Source organism: Toxotes jaculatrix, chromosome 4 (assembly GCF_017976425.1).
Source record: "Toxotes jaculatrix isolate fToxJac2 chromosome 4, fToxJac2.pri, whole genome shotgun sequence".
Taxonomy (NCBI): Eukaryota; Metazoa; Chordata; class Actinopteri; family Toxotidae; genus Toxotes; species Toxotes jaculatrix.
The window spans coordinates 21731521-21755360 of NC_054397.1; the positions used below are offsets into that span (position 1 = coordinate 21731521).

The window sequence follows — 23840 nt, forward strand, 5'->3', positions numbered from 1 at the left end:
TCTCTATCTTATCACTGGCAATTTGAGATGAGAGCTACAAGTGGTAAAACCTATCCCCCGTATTACCAGCGTGAGACTTTCACTTCAGCGTACATCATCATTACGTCGTTTGTCATCGCCGTTTTTATTGTACCGACTGTGTGACTCGCGCTGAGCATGCACCTGCGCTCATAATGGGCGATTATTAGAAGCCTGTGAAGGGTGTTTCATTCCACGGTGTCCCAGTTTCTATCAGGGCAACATATTGGAGTCGTATCCAGGTTTCTGAAACCAGGATACGATTTGAGCTTGAGAGTTCATTCTTGGCCTTGGAAGCAGCACTTCATAAAACAGTCTCAGCTCAAGGTACTTACTGTGTGATATAGGAGCTTTTGACCATATTTGCACATAGTTTGCTCATTTGAATCATGTTCTCAAACGTTTTATTACACAAAGAAAACAACTGCTAATTAGGATATGCATGTGGGCATACTTGATGAGTGTTACAACCTATTGAAGGAGTATTGAGGAGCTTTTGGAAACCCACCACATCTTTCCAACATCCAACTTGTGGGGCGGGGGGGGGGGGGGGGGGGGGGGTATCCTTGAATTGAGATTGAATTGAGATTGTTTTGTCAACAGGAAAGACCAAAAAACAATAACTCCAAGTGTGATGTAGTTCTCCAGTTATTTCATAGCATAAATAAATATTTTATAACAATAATAATATAAAATAATAATAATATATTAATAAAATAATAATATGATATGAATTTTCCTCCTAACTTGTAGAGATTCACTATGTTGGTGTAGGTACAGTAGCTCCACTGCTCTTTTCTGTCCTATAGTCTTGAACTCTTATTCCACGCCATGCTCTCTGTAAGCACACTGTCACATTGATCCTGTTTTTCCTATACCACATATGTTAGTATACACCAGTGACACAAGACCAAATAACTTTACATTGATTTGACATTAAAAAAAGATGTGTAAGAACATAATCTCTACTGTGCTGTACTGTATATGCTGAATTATAAATGCAGTGTGTGTATTGAGTGTCAGAGATGCCTGAGATAAAACTGTTTGATCTAAAAAAAAAAAAACAGTACAATGTTATGCTACTTATGTTTAATGGATGAAGGGTTGTGAGTTTGTGATGGCTCGTGGTTGCACACACTCTTTATGTGTGTGTGTGTGTGTGTGTGTGTGCGCGGTGGGTTGAGGAGATATGTGCATGCTGTATTGTACATTGAAGGTCAGGGAGGTGATGGTTCTCTCTCATTCTGTGTGTGTGTGTGTGTGTGTGTGTGTGTGTGTGTGTGTGTGTGTGTGTGTGTGTGTGTGTGTGTGTGTGTGTGTGTGTGTGTGTGTGTGTGTGTGTCTGTGTGTGTGTTATATGCTCCACATGGTGCCTCAGCCTGTAGCGGGCCCAGTGATTCAGAGGACACAGGCTGTGTGACCTGCTCTGTCTTTGACCCTTCTCTACTGCAGCTGTTAATGTAACACTGCAGCTGTGTGTGTTGTAGTTTTGTGGTGATGAGGGGAGAAGGTCGTGTAAATGGGGCTAAATATGTTCGTTTGTCGTAGACCCTGTTCAGACCTGGTATTAGCATGTGTCTCGGGCGATCTGATCACAAGTGGACACTGTCCCTGTCTCTGTAAGCTGCTGTACATACTCATTCATGAACAAATGTAAAAGTCGTACAAGTAGCATTCACAACGTCTAAACATATTATGAGACACATTACGAGTGTCAAACATCTTGGATCACCCGAGACACGTTAATGCCTGGTCTGAACAGGTCCATACACTTGTTCCTATTAGTACACGCACTCATAGTGAATGATATGCACATCTTTGTGTATTTTTCATATCAGTGTACAGCTGTGTGTATTTAGTGCCTGCTGGGTCACCCCAGGTCCTCTGTGCTTTTGCCAATGCCCTGATTTGGCTCTCAGGGGCCCCAAAGGATTTTTGCAGGGATATGCTGACAAACTGATGCTGCCCGGACCGGCTAACTGCTCCTTCTGTAGCTGGCACCGTCCGCAATGTACTCTGAATACCAAGTGATGGCCGTAGGGTACTTTTGTCTTTCTCTTTGTTTCCCACAAACACACACACACACACACACACACACAAACAATATGACATCACTGAGCAAACCCCGAATTTCAGATGGGCCCAGCTTGAGGAAAAAGCCCCAAATCCAACCCTAAAATCTGGATCAAAAACCTAATCCCCAACTCTGGGGGATGTGATCTGAGTCACTGCGGGGTCTGGCTATTGGCCATTGCTCCATTCCTCATTGCCCTCTCTTCCCCACCCTCACCTCCCTCCCCTTCTCTCTCTCTCTCTCTCTCTCTCTGTCTCTGTCTCTCTCTCTCTCTCTCTCTAGTTTGCGCTCTCAAATTTTGGACAGCTGTTTCACTCTGTGAAAAAGGGGGGAAAGTAGCTTCAATTTTGCCAATAATGCCTCAGTCTGTGCATCTGCTACGTCGAAGCGATTAGCGCAGCAGAAGCTGTCTTTACTATGGTGAGAAGCCCATATGGTTTGCGTATGTAAGCATTAGGCTTGATCTGTCACTTTGTATTAGAGTTTGTTTTACATGGTAATATAATCGTTAAATCTCTCCCAAAATACAGCTGGAGTAGGGAAAGTTTGTGTTTGATTGAGCTACATGTTATTGTAAATGATTGTCCAAGATGAGTTAACGCTTAAACCAGGAGTGTGTGTTGTGTTGATTGTCAAGAATCGTTCAGAAAAGACAACAGATATCAGCGTAGAGGGCTTATTGTAGAGGGCCTTAATTCAAAAGGAGATTATATATGTGTGTGTGCGTTTGGGGGGAATATTGGCTAGTGACTTGGTAAACACGAGATGCATTTTTTACTGTTACAGTGCTACACCCTTGAGTCTAATCTCACACACTCCCCCACACCTACACGCTCCCAAACACGTACACACAAAGCAGTCTTTGCATTGACAGTGTGACTAGACCCAATGAACCTCAGCTCCCTACACTCCCCAGTAAAGGTACTCCTCCTCACTGCATCTCTCTCTCTCACACACACACATACACACACACACACACACACACACACACATACAGAGGAGGGTCTGTGTAGCTCTTTAACAGTTTCCTCTCAGACAGAAGGAGTCTAGCCCCGGCCTGGTTTCGGTTTTGCCACACAGTGCACCACTGTAGCTGTGCCTCCGTCTTCCGGGCCTTCAGCTATACCAATAATCAGCTAGCCTCCACCACTTGCCAAGGTTAACCACATAATTACTGCACTCATCTGGCCGAATCTCTTCTCAATGCAGCGCAGAAGCATGATCCTGCAGTTGCAGAGAGCCGCTTTAGCCAAACCCTCGAGCGCATGAGAACTACAAGGCTGGAGCTCAGCCCTCATAACCCTCACGACAGTGCAGTGGAGATAGAGCCGAAATTCTCAGCTTATCTTTCTGAGAAGGTCATGGATTAGCAATCCTTGGGCCTTGTAGCAGTGTAGCCTAGCTCTAACTCATTCTTATGGATCAGCATCAAGCACGGTCAACAAACCAGTATCACAGCATGAACTGCTCAGAGTTGTGGTAGGAAAGTCTGATTGGTGGTGGTCGGGCTGCGGTGGAACAGGATCTTATGGGCATTCTTCTGGAGGACTGGAGAGTCACTCTGTCTCTGAATCAGAGCAGAACAGGAGGCCAGACTGAGACTGAGGGAGCTAATGAATATGTTTTGGAGTGTGTGGGAATGACAGGTGTGTCTGTGTATTTCCTTGTGTGTCTGAGTGTCTATGCCTTTTCTTACTTAAATTGTGTACAGAGTATGTATGCGAGAGTGGCCATGGATGACACATATTTCCCCTGGCAACATCCCGTCCCCATAACAGGAAAAGAAGAAGTATACAAAACCCAGCCAGGAAATACTTAAACTGACCGTCTCTCTGTGCGATCATTTATGAAACATGGGGACTTCCTTAGCCTTATGTTTTTTCCTGAATTGAACTTCAAAGAGCAATGGCGGGACTGTCAGGAAGGTCAGATCTAAAATTAAACTAAACTTGATAAGCGTCAACTAAATACATAATTTTTTCCCTGTAATTTCATTCACTTATTTCTTCTCCATCCCTTCGCTAATCTCAGCATCTTAACATTAGAAAGACAAACCCTACATATCTCAGAATGTTATAAATGTTATAGGTGAGCATTATACCTTTTTCTCACTGATACAGTGATGTCGAATGAACCTGCGTGTCCCATCAAAATAAAAGGGTCAACACAGGTTCTAACCCGGTTTTTACTACCAGTTTTCCAGTTTGGGATTTACAAGTACTTGATACTGTTCAGAGAATTAAAGGGTGGAGTTTAAATGTGTCTAGGGGTTTCTATAACGACAGCAGAATTACTATAAGGTTGGAAAAGTAGGATAATCTAGGGCTAAAGCTAACAACTGTTTTCATAATTTGGTCGAAATACAAAATAGATTAAAAAAAAACATACTGAATGGAAATAAAAACGGAATGGACAACTCTAGTCTGGTGTAATTCTGTAGTTAAGCAAAGCAAACTGGTCAAGGTATGAAAGTGACAGTGTGCAGCTGTGATGAGAACACTCCTCACCTCCTTTCCTTTCAGCTTCTAATTAGTTTGACTGGTATTACATCCATGCCATGCATGTTGAACTAGCTAACCTTAAAGAAGTGGTGCATGCAAAGGAGATCAAATGTAGAACATTTGATCTGTCTGTCTAAACTGTGTCATCATTGATAATAAGGTCAAACTAGGGCCAATGGTGACACACACAAAACACCAAAACTACAGGCAATAGTCGGCCAAATATGTAAACTACAACCCAAAGGTGCCAGACAGCCGACAGTCAGCTTGGTGTGTCGCGGACTTACACCTACTGACTGATCGTAAAAGAGAATTGCAACCAGAAAGGTACCACCTCAGCTGTGTATTAGACCCCTTCAGCAAAGCATTTAAGTCACAGTAAATGTCCTGCTGTGCCGATGGAAAACGTGTAAAAGATTCTGCCTTGTCAGACACTTTGTAGAAAAGTAATTTCCTCTTGTTTCCATTGAGGCTGGAGATAAACCAGGACTCTTGGCATACTGAGGAACAGCTTACAGATTATACACTTTCTTTTACAATAGAGAACAAACAAGCTCACACACACACATTAGGGTGCATGCTACCAGCTGTAGGAACTTAACATATAGAAAACAATCAAAATATGAAGTTACACCTATACGTAGTGTTTATGTTGATACATAAACATACATGTGCAGATACATACATACAGGAGCATTGTCACTGTGGAAATGGCGACGACTGAGCTCCTTGTTCATCTTGGGGAAGAGCTTAGTCTGAGGGTGCCAGATCAGGTCACATCAGGTCAAGGACCTCCTTGAGTGTTAAGCCCTTGAGCCTGAGATAGGCCGGGCTGACTTGCAATTTTCAAGTACCTGAAACATAAATACCACAAAAATTGGAAACTGGAAACTTTCAGCACGATAAGTCTCAGAGCTGAAGTGCACATGCATGTAACGAGAGCTGTGTAACTCATCTCCTTTTACCTTAGGCCAAAAACTTATCAATCGCCCCTCATAGACCTGACTGATTGCTTTGATTCCACGATTCAATTATCTATTTACCTCTGCTGTTTTTACTTTTAGCAGCAGCAGGATTTGGTCGAACAAACCGGCATACATCATTAGAAGGATAACTCACTGAGCAAAACCGACAAGTGCGAACGAGAAAGAAAGGAAGAGAGAATACAGAGACGAAGGAGGCAAATGACAAACATGATGAAATAAAAAAGTTTTTCGGAATAACGCTGCGTGGGAGGAGATTTAGAGTGACCTAATTAAAATGTTGGAATCCTGAGAGGAATAAATTAAGAAAATGTCAGTTAGGCTGAGCCGGAGGAGGGGAGATTAAGAAGCGCAAGCTCGAATACTGTCTGATTTCTGCTCTTCTTCTCTTTTATCACTGCTGCATGGGAACATTGGTCTTTAACAACAGCACAGAGAGTTGGTGTTGCCCTAATATTAACCATGTGAATACATGCAGAGCATCTGGAGATAATTGTGAAAGAAAAGGTATGGTGCTGCAGGTTGGGAAAGTTTTAAACTTAAAAAAAAAAACGAACAGGCTGTAAGTCGTCTGACACGGCTGATGTTCTATTCTTTAAACTTCCTGAGGAAACTGTGAAATGAAAATGGAAATCTGAGAGTAAAAAACGGAAAAGAAAGAGAAACAGAGGAAGGTACAGAGCTTCATCAGAATAGTCCCACCTTGCAGTTTAAGCAGCTTAAGGTTTCCACATCATTACTGTACAGGAGCACTATGAAAGTCTATTATCATCATCTAGCTAACATCCTTGCTGACTTCTACCAGCCGTCCCAGATATATTCCCCCCGTGGGGAAGCTCCATATGGGGCCAACATGTTTCTGCTGTGCTGGGCAGGACGGGACCATACGGACGCTGTCGGACCGCATGTGTAGCGTGTATTAGAGCAGATGACAGCAATGGCAATGTGTCGATTGTCAACACAGAGGAGGAAGGAGATGGGCTGAACAATGAGAGGGACCCCAAGCAGGAAGGAGGAGGAGGAGGATGAGGAAGGGAGGAGAAGGAAGAAGGGACAGCTGGTACCAAGATTGGTGTTAGTTAAGGATGACTAAGTGACATGTTGACAAGAGACAGATAAGAGGACTCTGTGGAACAAAGATGAAAAAGGCAAATATCAGTGAGCCTCTGATGCCATTGCGCTTCAGTAAAGAACAAGATCTTTGATTCTACTTCCCTTTGAAGTGATCCATGGAAATAACACCATGTGGCATGCATGAATTTCAGCAATGGATAAAAAAAAAAAATCCAGCCTGGTGCAGCATCTCTTATGTTGAGGCTTCACAGTCGTGATAGACTTGCACAGCCACAGTGTTTTCTGCATGCTTCGACAACAGTGCACCAGTATTCACCCTCACACTGTTTGGGCAATAAGTACTCACTTTACTTTCAAATACAATCAATTCAGAGAGTTGGATTTCATCAAAGTTTTAACAATGAAAAACTTCTGCTCTGGAAAGGATGTTATATCTAATCTATTGGACAGTAATCGCTTGCAAATGAACAGCAGTTTCAGTTTACATTTTCAAGCGAGTTGAAATGAAAGGCAATTGCCCCCCCAGCGCTTGCGTGCCACACTCCAGCACCCAGACCCACACCGTGTAATCCAGGCATGTAGTGTTTGTTCAGAAGGCGTCCATTTCAGCGCCGCGCTCCACAACAACAGCAGCAGGTCATTTGTTTCAATCTAACAAGAGATGGTGGCAACACAGGAGGATGTCAAAAACCTTGCGTCAGCTGGGGCAGGCTTTACATAATTTCTATCATCACTCCTTACACCAACCTTAAACCTCCTGTGCACTGTTAGGTGTGTGGTGCTCTGCCATGCATCACAGTGGGTCTGTGTTAGTGACTATTGGTGATAGTGTTACAATTGCTGTGGGGCTACACTCTACTTAAGCTGTCACGCCTGTAATGAACAGCAGATTTCAGTGTGAAGCAGCTCATTTGCTGGTGCGTGTGTGCATATGAACGAGAGAAAAAAAGAAGGGAGACTAATGCGTGACATGGAAAACATGGTACCTAACAGGAGGAGGTCTGACTGACTGCTGTGGCCTCAGTGGGTCTTCTTCCATCCACCTGTTGTTCTGTGCTTCAGAGAACCATCGTGCCTAAGGACAACCTCACAGAGTTTGGCTGTAGACTCATTCTCTTGTTCTTGTCTGTCTTAAAACAATATGCTCACATGCCATGCACAGTGGCAGAACTATTGGTGGCTGTAATTTGAGCGACTACCATAAGAAATGTGCAAAAAAACATTCCAAAGTTCAGCTGGGGCGGTTTATCAATCTTAGCCGAATTAAGTGGGTGTCATTGTTCTGGCAGTTGGATTTTTGCTGATGTTGCGTCTTGGCCACGAACATACAAAGAAAATATCCCTCCAGCACAGAAAAATGCAAAGAGACATGAATGTAACTTTGGAAAATACCTACTTGATCTGGCTAACTCAGACTGCTAAAGCCTCGTATCAGTTTCAGCTTTAACTTGACTTTCAGTTTTGCAGTTGAACTTTAAAAATAAATAAATAAATAATTTTTAAAAATGGGTCCAATTTTTTAAAAAACAAAACAGTGTGAAATGTTTGTTGTGCTTGATGGAAAGCTTGGCACACTGAAGAGAGAAATGAGTGATAAATGCTGAGCCGACGGGAACATATTTTTCTAATACACCTTGGCGTTGCAAGGATATGTTCCTTCTTCTACTGAAAGCAAAACAAAAAATAAATAAAATAAAAACAATGTAGAAGAAAAAGTATGGGGTGTTGAGTCAGGAATGTATGTACTAACTCATTTCTCAGCTATGAGTCCAGATAAGGTCCTGTTTGCATGTTATCCCACCATCCCGCCACATTTGAGCTAATAATAACAATCCGTTCATGAAGAAGCACAAATGTTCTCATAGATGTGAAACAGTGATGAAATGTCATGATTTGTCAGAGCAACTGGTGCTTGATTAATTATATATATAAAATATCATCCAGAATGTACTCACTTTGTAGTTGAAGGAAACAAACTCTTTTTTTGTCTTTTTATTTTTTTTAATTTAGCAGACATTTCACTCTAATGAGGCTCAGCAGTGTTTGAAATGCTGTTGTCTGGCAGGGCTCAGAAAGCTTTTTTTCCCCTTTCCCCAGTTCCTTTTTCTCACAAGTATTTTTTAATCATTTTTCTCATTTGCACAATTCTCTGCATTTTTTTCGTCTGCTGTACGTCTGTGTCTCATTTGTCTCTTTTGCCTCTTTCTTTTTCCGTCTTCTTTTTACTGCTTCCACTTACTTTCGCACAGTAGCTCTGTCGCCTCAGCACTTCTCTCACCGTGTACGTCTGCTATGCCTAGTGGGTGCATGTGTGTGTGTGTGTGTGCTCGCTTGTGTGTGTGTGTGTGTGCGTGTGTGTTTCTTTTCCTAGTGACATTTCCGTGCCAGGTGTGACAAATGGCAGGCAGAGAGGAAGCATTTATTCCCTGTGGTGAGCTTAATTAGCCTATCAGCTAAGCCTTGGCACCAGCTTGTTTTGAAAACCACACACACACACTTGCATGCACACACATTTATCCTCAAGTAAGAATCCAACAACAAGTGCACACTCAGGCGTACACACATACACATGCAACAGACAAATCACTTCAGTACATGAACTGCACAGATAATTGGACAGTACAATTAAATGATGTCTAAATCACAGCTCCAATCCTTATTTTTCTTCTCTGGCTTCACATCCAGGGGGACTCAGCTGTAGCCAACCTCATCTTTTCTCTATTAAAAGGTTAAATCATTTACAAATTACAGCTCTCTTCCAGCGGTTAGCATATGGTGGGTGTGGAGAGGCCATACAAGGCCAGCAGGAAAGACTGGAGGAGAGACAGTGAAGAGACGGCATGTGTGTCTCTGCTGTGTGTTGTATTATGAGCATGGTATCACATTCAGTGCAGTTTTACATCATGTAACCATTTGTGTGTATCAGTGTGCGCATGTGTGTCTGTTAAAACATCTGTCTGCTTGAGTGTTTTGTCCATTGTCGTGTCAGCCTGCATATCTGCAGCTGGGGGATGGAATTTTTTTGGGGGGGGGGGGCTGTTCAGCAGCTAACTGAGATGTCTATAACACATTGCTGCTAATTAGACACACACATAAATACAAACACACACACACACACAAGCGCATAAAAGTGCTTTCAACTGAATGAGTGGTGTCTGAGGGCCTTTCTTTGTCTCTTTTCTCCTCAATCTGTGGACAAATTACAGACATTATTGGCTGCAAAAGAGACTCCCTGTCTACCTCCGTCTTTTTCTCTTTCACACTGAGCCAGGGCCATGGCATGTCCTCCGTGCACCCCCGCTGTGGAGAAGGAAATGAAAGCCAAAAATGTTGCTGATGTGTCTCACTGCTAAGCCCTGGGTTTCTGGGCTTTGATGCCAGCCAGGCGGTGGGGGGGCGGATATTAAGGTGCCCTTTAAGGGTAGAAATGGGGGAGGTGAACATTGTAATTTGACCAGATTGTGTTGCGACTTGTTTTGGGTGTGGCCTGGTCCGGCAACCCTGCTGGCAACAAATGGCTTTTGATGTCAGGGTTAAAAGGTATGCTGGGATTTTGGAGAGACTCCATGCTGTTCTGAGGTAGGATTAGTGTTGGAAAGTCAACAATGAGAAGAGAAGCACAGTACTTGTTGTTCTCCAGCACCTCAGCAGTTCCGCTGATTAGCTAGAAATGCTGCAGAATTGGATGCAGTGTTTGCTTGTAAGTGATTGCTCACATTCATGTGCTATATTCATAAACTTGAGATGAAGTAGGACCTGAGTTCAACAGATTATTTTTTTGGCCATGACAAGCAAGACTACATGCTATGGGACATGCCTACATTTTGTTCATGCTTGGAGCCCTGCCTTTCAATTTCCATTGTCAATATCTCTGCCTGTCTACTGCTAAATCTCCCCCTGGTTGTTAAATACAGTTGGAGTGTGCTTGTATTCCACTTATCTGGTCAAACAAGTGTTAAAAATTAACACGTGACCCACTGGTTAATGAAGACAATCCACTTTGTCCACTCAGGGTTTGGCATTAGTAAAAAGCCACTTGTTGGCTGCCAGGAGATTAAGAGTCATGATTGAGTGAGAGAGACGAGCAGCAGAGAAGCAGCTCTGGTGCTTCTTTGGTTTTTAAAGGTGGTAGCAGGTTGGAGGCGATGTTTATCCACCCTAGCAGTATGGCTCTAGGGTTGGCGATGTCAGCTGGTTAATCAGTAAGTCCACCAGCTTTGTCCTCTTTCATCTCAACAACAGTTCGATTGGCATGAAACTTTGTATAAAAAAGGCAAAATTTTAAAAACGTTTGTTAAAATTTCCTTTTTTTTTTTTTTAATTTATTAGAAATTACCTGCAATACTAATGTTGTTTCCATCCGCCTCAGCTGTAATAATATCTCCCTCTTCATCCCCTTGTTTCTCTCTCACTTACATCCAGCTGGTTTCCAATTTATTTCCAGCAATAAAAGAATGACACATGAAATGTAAGCGCCAACTGCCTGAGACAAACGTGTCAGAACGGCACTGTTTGGTGATCCAGCAGTACCTCTGATCACGTTCTACACATAATTTGAACTACGGAAATCTATTCCTTTAAGAGGACAACACTGGTCAGAGTAGAGTGAAAAACTTGATAGAACTGATGCCAGAATTAATACTCAGGTTAGGCAGGGAAATCAGTTGCAGCAGTGTCGTTCCAAACAGGATTATAATTAATCAATAGCTCCTTTGATAAAGACTGTTACTGTAATTGTTGCAATAGGGAAACTAATTCTGCCACAAAGGGACTAAAGACTCATTTTGTATTTTTTCAGCAAAGCTGTACAAAATGTTCACCCTGTAAACATTTTCATTAGACTGTGGATGTTTCCTTGAATCCATTTAAAAACTATGAAAACAGCTGAAAGTCTGAAATCTCCTCTCTGCTTCAGGGTCTGCTGTGCTGGACAGTGGGGCCTTCAGTCATTTAGAGGTTTTAATGATCTGGGTGTCAGACCAAAAGATCGTATCAGCCGCCTCTCCACTCGTTATTGCCGGCTTAGGTGCTTAGCTCCTCACCTCCACTCCCCCCGCACCTCCTCCCCCTGCTTTCCCTGTTTTCCTCTGATCTTTATCTCCTTGTCATTCCATCAGACTGATAACTGCAGACTTTTGTGACTTTAGAAAGTTATCAGCTGCATACCTCTGAAAATGTAGATTTTTTTTTTGCAGGAGTTTACTTTTTTCTTTCATTTTGTGGTGGCCAAGCATGACCGGCAACATGTCGCACGGCATAAACCAAAGAGAGCATCACAGCTGCTTGGAGAAAAGTCATTAGTAGCTTGCATTTGTTGTTTACATGCAAATCTGACTGCATGATGTGACTTCCAAATGAACTGATTATAATCATTTGGAAAATTAGATTCAAGACAAAATGTTTAACTGCTCAGCATGCAAAATGCATTAAGCAAATGTAAATGCAACAACTGGGCCATTCACACTTTTGAAAAAGTAATTTTTTTGTGTGTATTTCTGCTTCGGCACACATTTGTGCTGCACCCTGACAGATTCTCACCCCCAGTTCTCTCGGCAGATACCCGACCAACAACTGTCTCCACAGGCTACTTCTGATTCCTGTAACACAGTCTGAACCGTTTCTGTGTGACAGACAAGAAGTGATTATAAGACTGTGACCAGACTTAAAATATGCCCTGTGGAAATAATTGAAGCCCTAGAGGGGTCCTCAGTTACGCCGTAATGCATCATTCATTTATGCATATGTGACACCTCTATATTTGTCTTGTCCTGGCCCCGATGCCTGTGCGATACCTAAGAATGCTTCCCCAGTACCACCCATATGTAAATGATGGCCAAGCCCCATACAGTCCCATTTAGCTGAATGTCTGGTTTTCTGTGATCCTCCTCTGCCTGTTGGACCTTTTTTTTATACAAACCGGAGTCACTGCCTTAATGAGACATATGAACAACGGAGGGGAAAACCTCCGTCTTTGTTTTATATCATTGAGGATGGCTTTCCCTTTATCTCTCAAAGGGCTTTCAAGTACATCAGGATCAGAATCCTCTACCTGGCCGCTTCTTGTTTAACTCACAAAAAGCATCAGTATGCTTCAGTCTAAGTGCTTGTTAAATTGTCAGACAGTATCTGAACCCCCCCCCGTAGACGGGCTGTAGATGGCAACTTTTGTAGCTTTCCAAAACTGACAATCTGACAAGTAACCCCCACCGCTGATTGGCCAATTATTCACGTTTACCATCTTTACTCTCTTAATGGTGGCAGGCTATTCACACCGCATTTAAGTGGGGCCAGTCAGAAACGGCTATAAACGCTTTTGCTTTTACATGTAGACGGAGGAATTTTCATATGAACTAATTCGTTTCAACCGCATCTTGGTGTTAAGGTACGACTAAAGACCCACAAGCCTCAAAACAGAAAATACAAATGTAGGTCTTTTAAATTCATGTGTTGTTTTTAAGATTCCTAGAAACTAGATCAAAGATATTTATGCTGACATCTGAAGCAGAAGTTTGACATCTGAAGTTTCCTCAGCACTAAGACTAGCGTGTGTCTGTATAGTGAAACCAACTGTCTCAATGACTGAGTCATCCATCCCGAGCTCTCAGTCTAATCACAGAAGCCTCAACAAAGAATCTCCCAGAAACAAACAAAAACTCCTTCTTCTCCCAGACTCTCGTTATCTCGTCTAATCTTAGTTAAATGTTTTGAGGTTTTTTGTGTACTCTTAACTCTGACTCTTTCTAGCCGGTAGCTTTCTAAGTAACCTGCAGCTGTCTGTGCAGTCGAGCTCATAGGACAAGCTCAAGCCCCCACACATAAGCCTCAGGTGCTTAAAACTGTCTTTCCCCGATCTTTTCATCTTGTTGTTCGCCCCACCGTCAGTCTGTCAGTGCACAGAAATTCATTTCCTCTGCAGCTGTAAACAGAGCAGATAGGGTCCTAACCTCTGCACACCGTACGTGTTGTCTTCGTATTGTTAGAGTGACACAGGTCACTGACAATTTCTGTCATTTGCAAAATGGTGTTCCCAGAAAAATGCTTTTTATTTTTGCCCGATCCTGATGTAGTCATGTACTGTTCTTTTCCAGAGCTGATTTCTTCTTGACACCGCATATGAGTGAGAAAGAGAGAGATGATGTGTGACAAGACATGAGTCTTGTTTGAACCCATTTTGTGATGTGCTGAGATGTATGTTGTGCATATGAGTCACCAGACCTACCAGGAAACCAAAACATAATTAATAAATTCAATTAACAGGTGCCTTACGTTCCCATGAAAGCAGACTTACAATAGGAAATATATCAAAACAAATTAATTGCCTGGACTGTTTTTACCTTTGATAAGAAATTAATGTTATGTACCTGTTTGTTTGTCAGCAGGCAGAATATGTCAGAAATCATGAGCTTGACAGTTCATTCTTAACTTTGGAAACAGTTGACAAAAGGATCCAAAACTCTCAGCTGCGTTTACGTACTTCATCAGGATAGAGTGAGTGTGATGTGGTGGAAAGCTCAGACACAGGCCAGCAAGGGCGTCTCGAGAGAGGATTATTTTGTCAAATCAAAAACCTGTGAATAAAAACAATGAAATTTGGTAGAAAGTTAGGCCAGGGCACAAGAAACAGGAGACTAGTTTTGGTGCAAATTGGTTTCATCCCGACCCGCTGATACAACCCACACGAGCAGAAATTTTTACCTGGTTTGTCATTTGTGCTAGATGTGTTCGCATGCTAATTTTGCTCATTAGCATTACATAAAAAGGTTTTCGACAAATTGAAGTTTAACCTGATGACATCACTAGATGAAATGGGATGACCAGAGTTATTACAGTTCATCCAGAATGAGACATGTCTTTACCAAAGGTCATGGCAATCCATTCAACAGCTGTCACGACATTTTACTCAAAAGCACAAATGTCACACTGACTTGCTAGAAGCGACAAAGATTGTGCAGCCTCGGTGGACAATCAGTGGATTCTCTAAGGGTGCTCTCTCACACACATGCACATGCAGATACATGCACCCTTTTTTTGGATGGATCTAGCAGAAACCCAGAGCTTGTCACTCTCTGTTTTGCCGTGACATAAAGAATCTGACCCACCCAGAGTGACCCTGCTTACCTCTGCACTGGGCTCACTACTGTGCCATGTCACCACTGTGTCACACAGATGCCTGGAATCTGAGCTATGTTCCCCGACACACTCACCACAGACCTTACATCATACATTAACAAGTCGTTCCCACCAGCTCATTCATGTAGAAGAAAGAAAGGGGCTAGGGGCCTTTCCCATCAGTGGTTCCCCTCCCACCCCCTCACCCCCCTCTCTGTTGTCCTCCTACTCTACTCCTCTTCTCTATGTTTCTACTTTCCTCTCTGTTCTTTATCTTGCTATGTCCCCTCCACCCTCATCTACTTGTAATCTCTCTCTCATAGCCCTAGTTTTTTCCTCCTGTATCTCCCCTATTCTTAACCCCTGATCTTTTTGGGGCCTCTGTAAAAAGTTTGTGAAGGGCTCTTCATCTGTGGCACATACACACACACACACAAATAGACACACACACACACACCTCCTTTGCACCCCTATAGATCAGCTGTAGGAACCCACTGTGCTGTCAGACCACGTGGGCTCGATGCACAGAAGGGGCCCTCTGTTGCGGTGCCATTCAGCCAAGATCCATGATGTCACAGGGAAATCGGCTTCATCTCACACATACACACATGTACACACACGCTGCACAGAGACGCAGCTCCTCCCCCGCTCTCTTTTCTTCTCATCGCCGTGGTGAATGGAATTGCATGGCTGTGCAGTTCAATCACTGTCAAGTGCAAAGAAAAGGGGTCTCTTGTGCAAAATTTCATGATTCACAATTGATTAAATAGGGGTGTCATTTCATGGCTGAACAGGGAGGTGTGCAGAGAAGAGAGAAGGGTGGTGTCGGTGGTGGTGGTGGTGGGGTAAGACTTTTTTCATGCCCTTGTGAGATATGGCTCAGAAATCGGTTGATGGGCCCCATTCAGAGCTGGAGATGTAAAGTTCTTTCACAGAAGAAAATAAGAGGCCGGTATAAGGAAGAGGAGGGGGAGAAGGGACACGGTGGGGGAATTGCCAGTATCTTCTCATGGCTTGTTAAAGAGCTTTCATGCCCTTGAGAGTTATAGACCTAATATACTGTATGTAAGCCGTATGATGTCGATTCCTGTTGTCATCTGGAAACTCCCGGGGTTCACCCAGCGGGGAGGCAGAAGGGGACAGAGGACAGGAAGTGGTGATGTTTCTGAAGGAGTGAGTAGGCGTATATCATTTCACTGTTCTCTATGCCAAGGCATTGACTACAGTAGTGATGAGGTTATAGAGAAATATTTCAGCACTGTATTGTGGGCACTGTATTGAGTTGCAAACCTCAGATTGTAACCAATGAGGTTTCGTGATTGCATCAGTTATTCTGAAGTCAGAACTGTGTCTGACCTTGGTAGGAGGCAGTGCTGCAAGTCATTCAGGTGACCTGCACTCTCATATTTAGACCACAGCCAGACATAGTGTTAACCCACTTGTGTTCATAATGTGAGTAAAGACAATCTAATGCATTGATCTGTTAAGGAAACTATTTGCAAACTTACCTGAATCTACCACAAATGTTGTGAGGTAAAACGTTTTTTATTATTTTGAAAATGTGTTTGATTTTCTATATAACATCACCGCATGGCATCCCCAAAACAGTTCTGTGATGTTTTTAAAAATTTTGATGACATTGATTTCAGTTTACATTTTTTAAACTGATAATGTAAAATAGTATTAAAATACAGTGTACTGAGCTGGATTTGGAATTTAATTAGCTAGCTAAAAGTAGCTGCTGGTTAGCTGATGTGCGATGTTATGTTATGCTTTGTAAAATTTTAGAATCAGAAGTTAGTTATTTATCTTCACAGATTATCACAGATAAGGACAATGCAGGACAATGTACAATAATGCACACAACTATGTAAATCAAAACAGTATATTTTGGTCACATCAAGCAAACTTATATTTATTTTGGTGTAGAAATTAACCTTGTTGAAAATAGAAATCACATTATTTGGAATGTATATTGATGTGTATGTGATGGATAAACAAGTAGTAGCCTATTTAAATTCTTATGAATGAACTCTCTTGCTTTTGCATGTTAGACGTAATTTATGGAATTGGAAAAAATCTTGGTGGGCATGGGAATGCAAATTGCTTTCTTAGAGCTTTGAAATGAGGCACTCACACCCTCAGACTCAGTACACTGCCTGCCTGGCTTCTGCTGTCTCCACAGCAGAGAAATCATATATTACTCCACACACAGACGCGCGCACTCACACGCTTACACAAACGCGCACACATGGGCACAAAACCCCAGGATAAATGTGACTTGCACTAAACCGTCTCACAAGTGACTAGTGTGTGTGTGAGATTTGTGTTTGTACAGTATGATGTGTATTTGAAACAGTACACAGTACAAGTTAGTCTGGAGACGCAGGTGTGTGTGTGTGTGTGTGTGTTGAGTAATCCATCTATGTAAGCTACTGGGATGCCGAGTAAAGATTTTTTAAGGGGAGAAGGCGAAACAGCCTTCGTGAGACTCAGGCACGTCGGCTTCACTTTTGCCACAAGCTTTGGGGATTTTAGCTCTAACATTGTTCTCAGTGTGACTTTCCTTGTTGTTGGTACACACTCAGAATAAATCTTTGAGGTTATTTGAGGTCGTCTCTCAACCCAATTTCTCCTTAATCCGATTTAGGGGAAAGTTGCAGAAGAGAATAATCTTGATATCAACACATTTGTGGTATTTTCTTATTTTTCCACTGTTGCATTTGCTTCAGTTCAGCTCCACAACAGTGAGTAGATTCTAAATTAAATTATCCACATTAACTGACTCATTTACATTTCAGGAATTTATCTGATGCTGTTATCCAGAGTGACTTATAGTAAAGTGCAATAGATGAATTAACCTGAATTCCTGGATGTCAGATGCTCAAAACCAAAGCCAAGAGTAAGGATTTTAGCGGTTAAAAGTGAGTGTAGAATACTAATGTGTGACCCTGCTACATGAAGTATTAGTCGACAGGAAGAACAAAGGTTTTTCCACTGCAGGAGGAAGCTAATTAAAGATATACAGTAAGTGTCTGTATCGAACGTGTAGTTAGGTGGCACTGAATCAAACGCTGAGCGCAGTGGAGGTCAACTGCTGTAACTGCTGTAAAGTATTTCTGCCTATGGAGAAGGAGAAATTCACAGTAACCTCTATTACTATGCTAAACCTAACTTTTATTGTATTTTGAAGTCCCTCGCAACAGTTTTTGGTTATTTTACGCAAAAACATTGATTGATTGACGATACAATCTGTAAGTCCAACCACATCAAAATTCATGTTCGTAGGAATGGTTCGTCGCTTTGGTAAAACTCTTATTCACTTTCTTGCCAAGAGTGAGATGAGACAGGTGATACCACTCTCTCTCAATTAGCTTAGCTTAGTGTAAGCTTTCTTACAGTGACAGGTCAAAAGGCCCTACATGATAAAGGTAGTGAGCAAGACAGCTACACTTTGTGCTAACCATTAACAGGTTTAAAGACAGCTTCATGTTGATATGATGAAGTGTGAAACAGGGGTAGTATGTATTTTAATATTGGCCTATAAATATGATGTTTAAGATTAAGGAATGTTAATATGGCTGGCTAAGTTATTGCCATCCACACAGTCCTCAGCCAAAATAATTATTTAAAAAAAAATCACCTGTCTGCATTTACCATTAGTTTGTATAATCCTTTCTGTAACATGCCAAGACGTTTTGGATGAGAGTGGACACCTGTGGGCTTTATATATCAACAGGCGATCAGAGAACATCAGTGCTCTTTGTGGGCTTAACATTATCTGTACACAAGCAGAGTTCTGGGGGAAAAAAAACCTATTGGTCGAGATCACAAAAGTATTGCAGTGGAATGCAAATATATTGTGAAGGAGGCAAAAGTATTTTTTTAATTCCACTGTGGCCTTGTAGAAACTCCTCAGAGAACCCCTGCACAGTTAATACATTTCTTCTTCTATATTTATCTTTGTGGTTTTCATGCAGAGCTTTGCTGCATTTAAAAATGGTTTTGAGGAAGAGAAACTACTTCTGTCTTCCATGTGTCGGCTGTGGTTGTGAGTGCAGAGGTCTGGGCTTTTTGTCTCCTTGCCCAGTTGAAATCCATGCATACAAATATAGTCAGTGAAGCCATGTAATTACACAAGAATATCCATCAAAAAGACATGGAAATTCAACAGCAGCTTGTGAGTTCACCTCTGCCCTTCTGGTCTTAGGGAATACCCACGAGCCTCAGCCCTTGGCTCTTAGTATCTGGAAGACTGATCTTTTTTCAGTGGTTTCAATCAGAAGTAGCTGATTGGAATCATTTGTCTGTTTAAGAAGTTTCCCAGAGGAAAAGCACTTCGTGACGTTTTGGCTTTCTCTTTAGATAATGCATCCTTTCTCCGAATTTCATTTTCCAAACTGAAGGCTGTAAAGTCATTATCAGCTCACCGTCTGTCTCTTCTAGGTATTTGTAACCCATTTGCAGACACATACACGCACACACATACACACATAGGCACACACACCACACACACAGACACACTCCCTTTTCACCACTATTGCTCCAGGGCTTGTCACAGGACGCACAACAAGAGGCTTCTGTGCATACCAAACCCATACTGTTCATTCAGAGCTGCCACTAATCATGTATTTGTACACACACACACACACACACACACACACACACACACACACACACACACTTACAATACATGTGACTAGCATTCCTCTAGCTTTAGCCTCTGGAAAGAAGGGGATTGAAGGGATTGACTGAAGGGAGAAAAAGAAAGAGAAAAGTAGCAGGGACCAAAGAAATATTCATGACAGGATGACAGAATACAATGAAAACCTTAGATAGTGAACCCAAGCACAATATCTCTCATGAAATCCACTTGACTGAAGCATCAGAAACATCTCTCCACGACTCATCTTTGTATTTCTTTGCCCTCTATCCAGCATGATTTTTTTTTCTTATTGTCAGATTAGACAGTTTAGACCCTTTGAAACTCTTAACTGTGGGCTATTCATTATTGAACTGAAGTGAAGCTCAGTCTACTTTGATATACTTTGTAAATCTTTCTGGATAAGAGTGTTTGATACCTAAACAGTGAATCTAAGAACATAGAAAGGACCAGCTGCTCTTGCCCCCATACTCCACAGCTGATAAGCTACAATAAGTAAGACTTCTAAGAAGTCACTAAGCATTTAGGCCATCCCCGCGCTACCCTCGCTCATCTCTCCTCAAGGTGTCCTGAGGTGCTAGAGCAGCTGTGAACTGAAGTCTGTCAGTGTATCAGTCTCCCGTGTCATGCCAGACACCACATCTTGCTCAGAGTATCGCAGGGATTCAGTCCAGGTAATTAATCTGAGCTCGTTAGCCACATGGCAGGCAGGTCGCAGCAGAATCTGGCCTTCACACTGCCGAGATGACTCAGCACCCACCTCCTCATGCATAGTCAGTGTATAGTCTATTCTTAATTAGCCTAACTATAGGTTTACTGTATGTACGTTGTGGTATGGTGGTCTCCATGCTGTCCATGCACCAGCTTGTGTTGACAGAGTACGCCCTGCTGGCACACGCAGTAGCTTATCTCAGCTGGGCCCCCATAGGAATGATGTCTTTTAAAGCAAGCGGGCTGGGAGGGTGGGGTGAAACTGATATGTGCTGCTACCTTGCTCTCCCTCACATCTACCATGGGACTGCAACAGTAAATGATGGCATTAGGAAGGAGGGGAGGGGGGCGGAGCAGATGAACTGCTTTCCTTCCTAGAGCGAGGGATGATAACGTGGGCCAGGGAGGAGGTGGAGGAGGAGAGGGCTGAAGCTGGACAGGTGCTGAGAGAGAGATATGTGCTCTTTTTCTCTACTGCACAGGAGATTGGGGGGAATGGAGAGAAAGGGAGAGAGAGAAAAAGGAAAGGTGAAATATTTCCCCCTGTGGCAGAGGAAATGAGGGAAAGTGGAAAGGGCCAGCTCTGTATTGAGAAATGGACTAAACCATTCCCGGAGGGGGTGCTGAAACTCCCAGCCCCACAGGCCTCTCTCTAAATGTACCTACCAGTGATGGATGATATTAACGTTTACCCCCTCTGCTTTTTCCTCACTCCTCAGCAGAGCTCAGGGAGCTCACTGTTGTGTGTGTGTGTGTTTCTCTGTGTGTGCACAGCCAGCACAACGCATGCCAGGCAATCCTGGCTTGGCCTCCCCGACACTCCCAGGGAGTAGAAAACATATCCCCTGCAACAATCGATAGCTACCCCTAGCTCCCAGCCCCATCTGCAGTCCAATGCAGCCCCTATCTCCAATGGCTGCCACTACTATTAATTCTGTGGCCCACCGCTTCCTGCTTAGAGCCCGGTCCCCGAGATTAAAGAGCAACACAGTTACTCGAGTCCTTTGCTCACAGGAGGAGGGAGAGAAGGAGGGAGAAGGGGGCACAGTGTGAAGATTGTTTATCCAGAGGAATCTCCTCACTGCCGGGCTTACAGATACTACTCATTTCTACTGCAGGGCCACATGGGGCTAACCTCTTCTGACTCTTATCCATGTCAATTAATTTGCAACAAATCAACATCTTTGTGATGCTTTTTGCTTCTTTCCCCACAAAAAAAAAAGACAAACAATTAAAGCCAGCTGGGATGCATTCAGAGAAGTAGTTGAATAGGATTTGCTGCCTTTGTTTGTCGTACGTGATTATTTATCGAATAAATGGATAAATAAAAATGGGTTTTGTAACATTTGGACAGAGCTTGACTACAGGTAGCTGTTTCCCCGTTTTTTGGTCTTTATGCTAAGCTCCAACCATATTTACATACATACGTGAGAGTGGTATTGAGTGGTATTCAAACTAGTCCATCAGTAACCCTAATATTCCATAAAAATTAGGTTATTTCTTCTGACGTTAACGGAGGCTTACTTTATTTCAGGCAAGGTGGGACAACTTGAAATATTAGAAATAGTACAAAAAATTCCCAAAGCCCAAATCAAATATTTAAATAGCCTGTTGAATCCAACCATAACCAAAACCAAATCCTATTATTGAACCAATAAATATTTAGCATTTTAGCCTAAAAAAGACATGAATGCTTCTTTAGTTATCAGAAGCACAGCAATTAATTTATTGCTGATCAACTAATGAATTAATTGACAAATAATTTCACCTGTAAATATATGTTTCAGGTAGGGAATGGTATCTTTTTGCTGTGAATAAAGTAGTTCCTTCAAGAGTGTCCGTTTCTCCAAGGCTAACACACGCTGCCTGTACTTGCAGTATCTCTCTCCATCCCTTAAACACTCACACTCAAGTGAACACTTTTCTACAATTTAGAAGAAGCATGCACCGTAGACACATAATCGTGAATGCACACAGATTCATTTTACCTCTGCAAACATTCAGTGACTTGCGCTGCATGGATTAGCCTCCTAAAGCATTCCCTTTGAAACTCGGCAAGTAGGGATTTCTTTTAAGGTGATCACTGCCCTAAGCAGCTGTTACACGCGGGATTAGCAGGTTCTGCCATTCAGACAACATGGTTTGTTTAAACTGGCAGAGTGAAGAAAGTAGAAAAAGACAAGGAGGGGAGGGAAATGGGAGAGAGGTTATGACAGGCAGGAGCAGAGATGAAGTTGAGAATAAAAGGGGGGAGAGAGAGAGGAGGGACAAAAGGAGGTGCGAGAGATGTGAAATTGGAACCAGATGATGAGAGAAGGCAAGCGAGATGTGGAGCAGAAGGGATGAGAGGTGAAAAGAGCAGAGCAGAGGGGTGGAATCGGGATGTGTGAAGAGAAGTGTGAAGGGAAGGAGAGGCAAAGAGTCGAGAGAAGTCAGAGATGCGTGGATTGAAGAAGGAGGGGAGATGGGAGAGGAGAGGAGATAAGAGGACAGGGGAGGACAGGCAGAAAGCTTAAAGGTATCCAGTGTTGTGAGGATCAGATCTGTGCCAAGGAAGCTTAAAAGGAGCTGACAATGAGAATATTGTTCTCCCCCTGTTTTTCATCCTGTTTTTTGTGTCTTGTTTCACTGCTATAATATCATTGCCCTCTTGTCTCTCTGTGTGTGAAAGTGTGTCATCCAGCCACCTTTTGTAATTGTGCTGGTACGATGGTGTTTGCAGGGAGAGGGGGTTGATGGACTGATAACAGGCTTTAGGGGTGGAAAGACATTTCTATGCTGAGCACCTGGCTCACAGTAGCATCTCACTTGCCTCCCTTGTGTCTCCCACCTTTCCCGCTTCCATGTCTGTCTCACATGCCTCATATTGCACTTAGCACTTTGCCCTTGCTCTCCCCTTTTCTGCGTCTTGTGTGAGAAACACATCAGGAATCCCCTGTTGTTATGAGCTAGATCTTTCCTCTGCTGCTGTGTGCTGTTCCGTTTCCCCCTCACTCTTTCCCTCCCGCCTTTTATATTGTGTGTCTAGCAAGGTGTGCAACAGCGGAGTGGCAGCCAGGCAGCTTTCCTAGTTTTCTGTTTGATGCATCGTGGCACATTTCACCGGAACAAGCCAGCGCTTCCTGGGAGCAGAACTCATGCCCTGTGTCGGCGCTCCTTCACCTCACACTCCCCACTTTCACTCATTACCCTTTTTCCTCTTTCTGCTATCCCCTGTGCCCCTCCTTCGCTTTTAGCCTATTCTGCTGGAAAGATAGGGAAATTGTACATTGAGACGTTCACACACGCGCACACACTATCTCACATATGCAGATACACAGCGTTGACAAGTTCAGCCTTTCCAGTCACACACCACACCAGTACAATTTCTGCACATTCTCATGTGGCTCCAGTGCAAAAGCAATTGTACACACACATACACATAAACACTAACACCCACACAAATTCACAGTCATATTCTGGCCCCTTATCCCTTCTTGGTAATCTGTTTACGGAGTGCTGGGCCCATTTGAGGGAGAATTTAATTGAAACCGGGGCTAATCTGATGATGGCATGGTGCGGCAGAGCCCTCAGCCCTGCATCACCTCCAGTTAGGGTGCACCTTGTAGTCGTCACACTCAGAACCTTGCTACTTCATTTCATGCCTCACGGTTCAATGCAGTGCTGCCCACTCATACATGCCACATTGATTGTTAATCTGACATTTG

General features: G+C 42.9%; 1 protein-coding gene across 1 annotated transcript in view; it reads left to right on the plus strand.

Moving 5' to 3' along the window:
• Window positions 1–23840, plus strand: part of LOC121181411 (xylosyltransferase 1-like) — a 71359-nt gene that overhangs the window by 13347 nt on the left and 34172 nt on the right. The window lies entirely within an intron of this gene.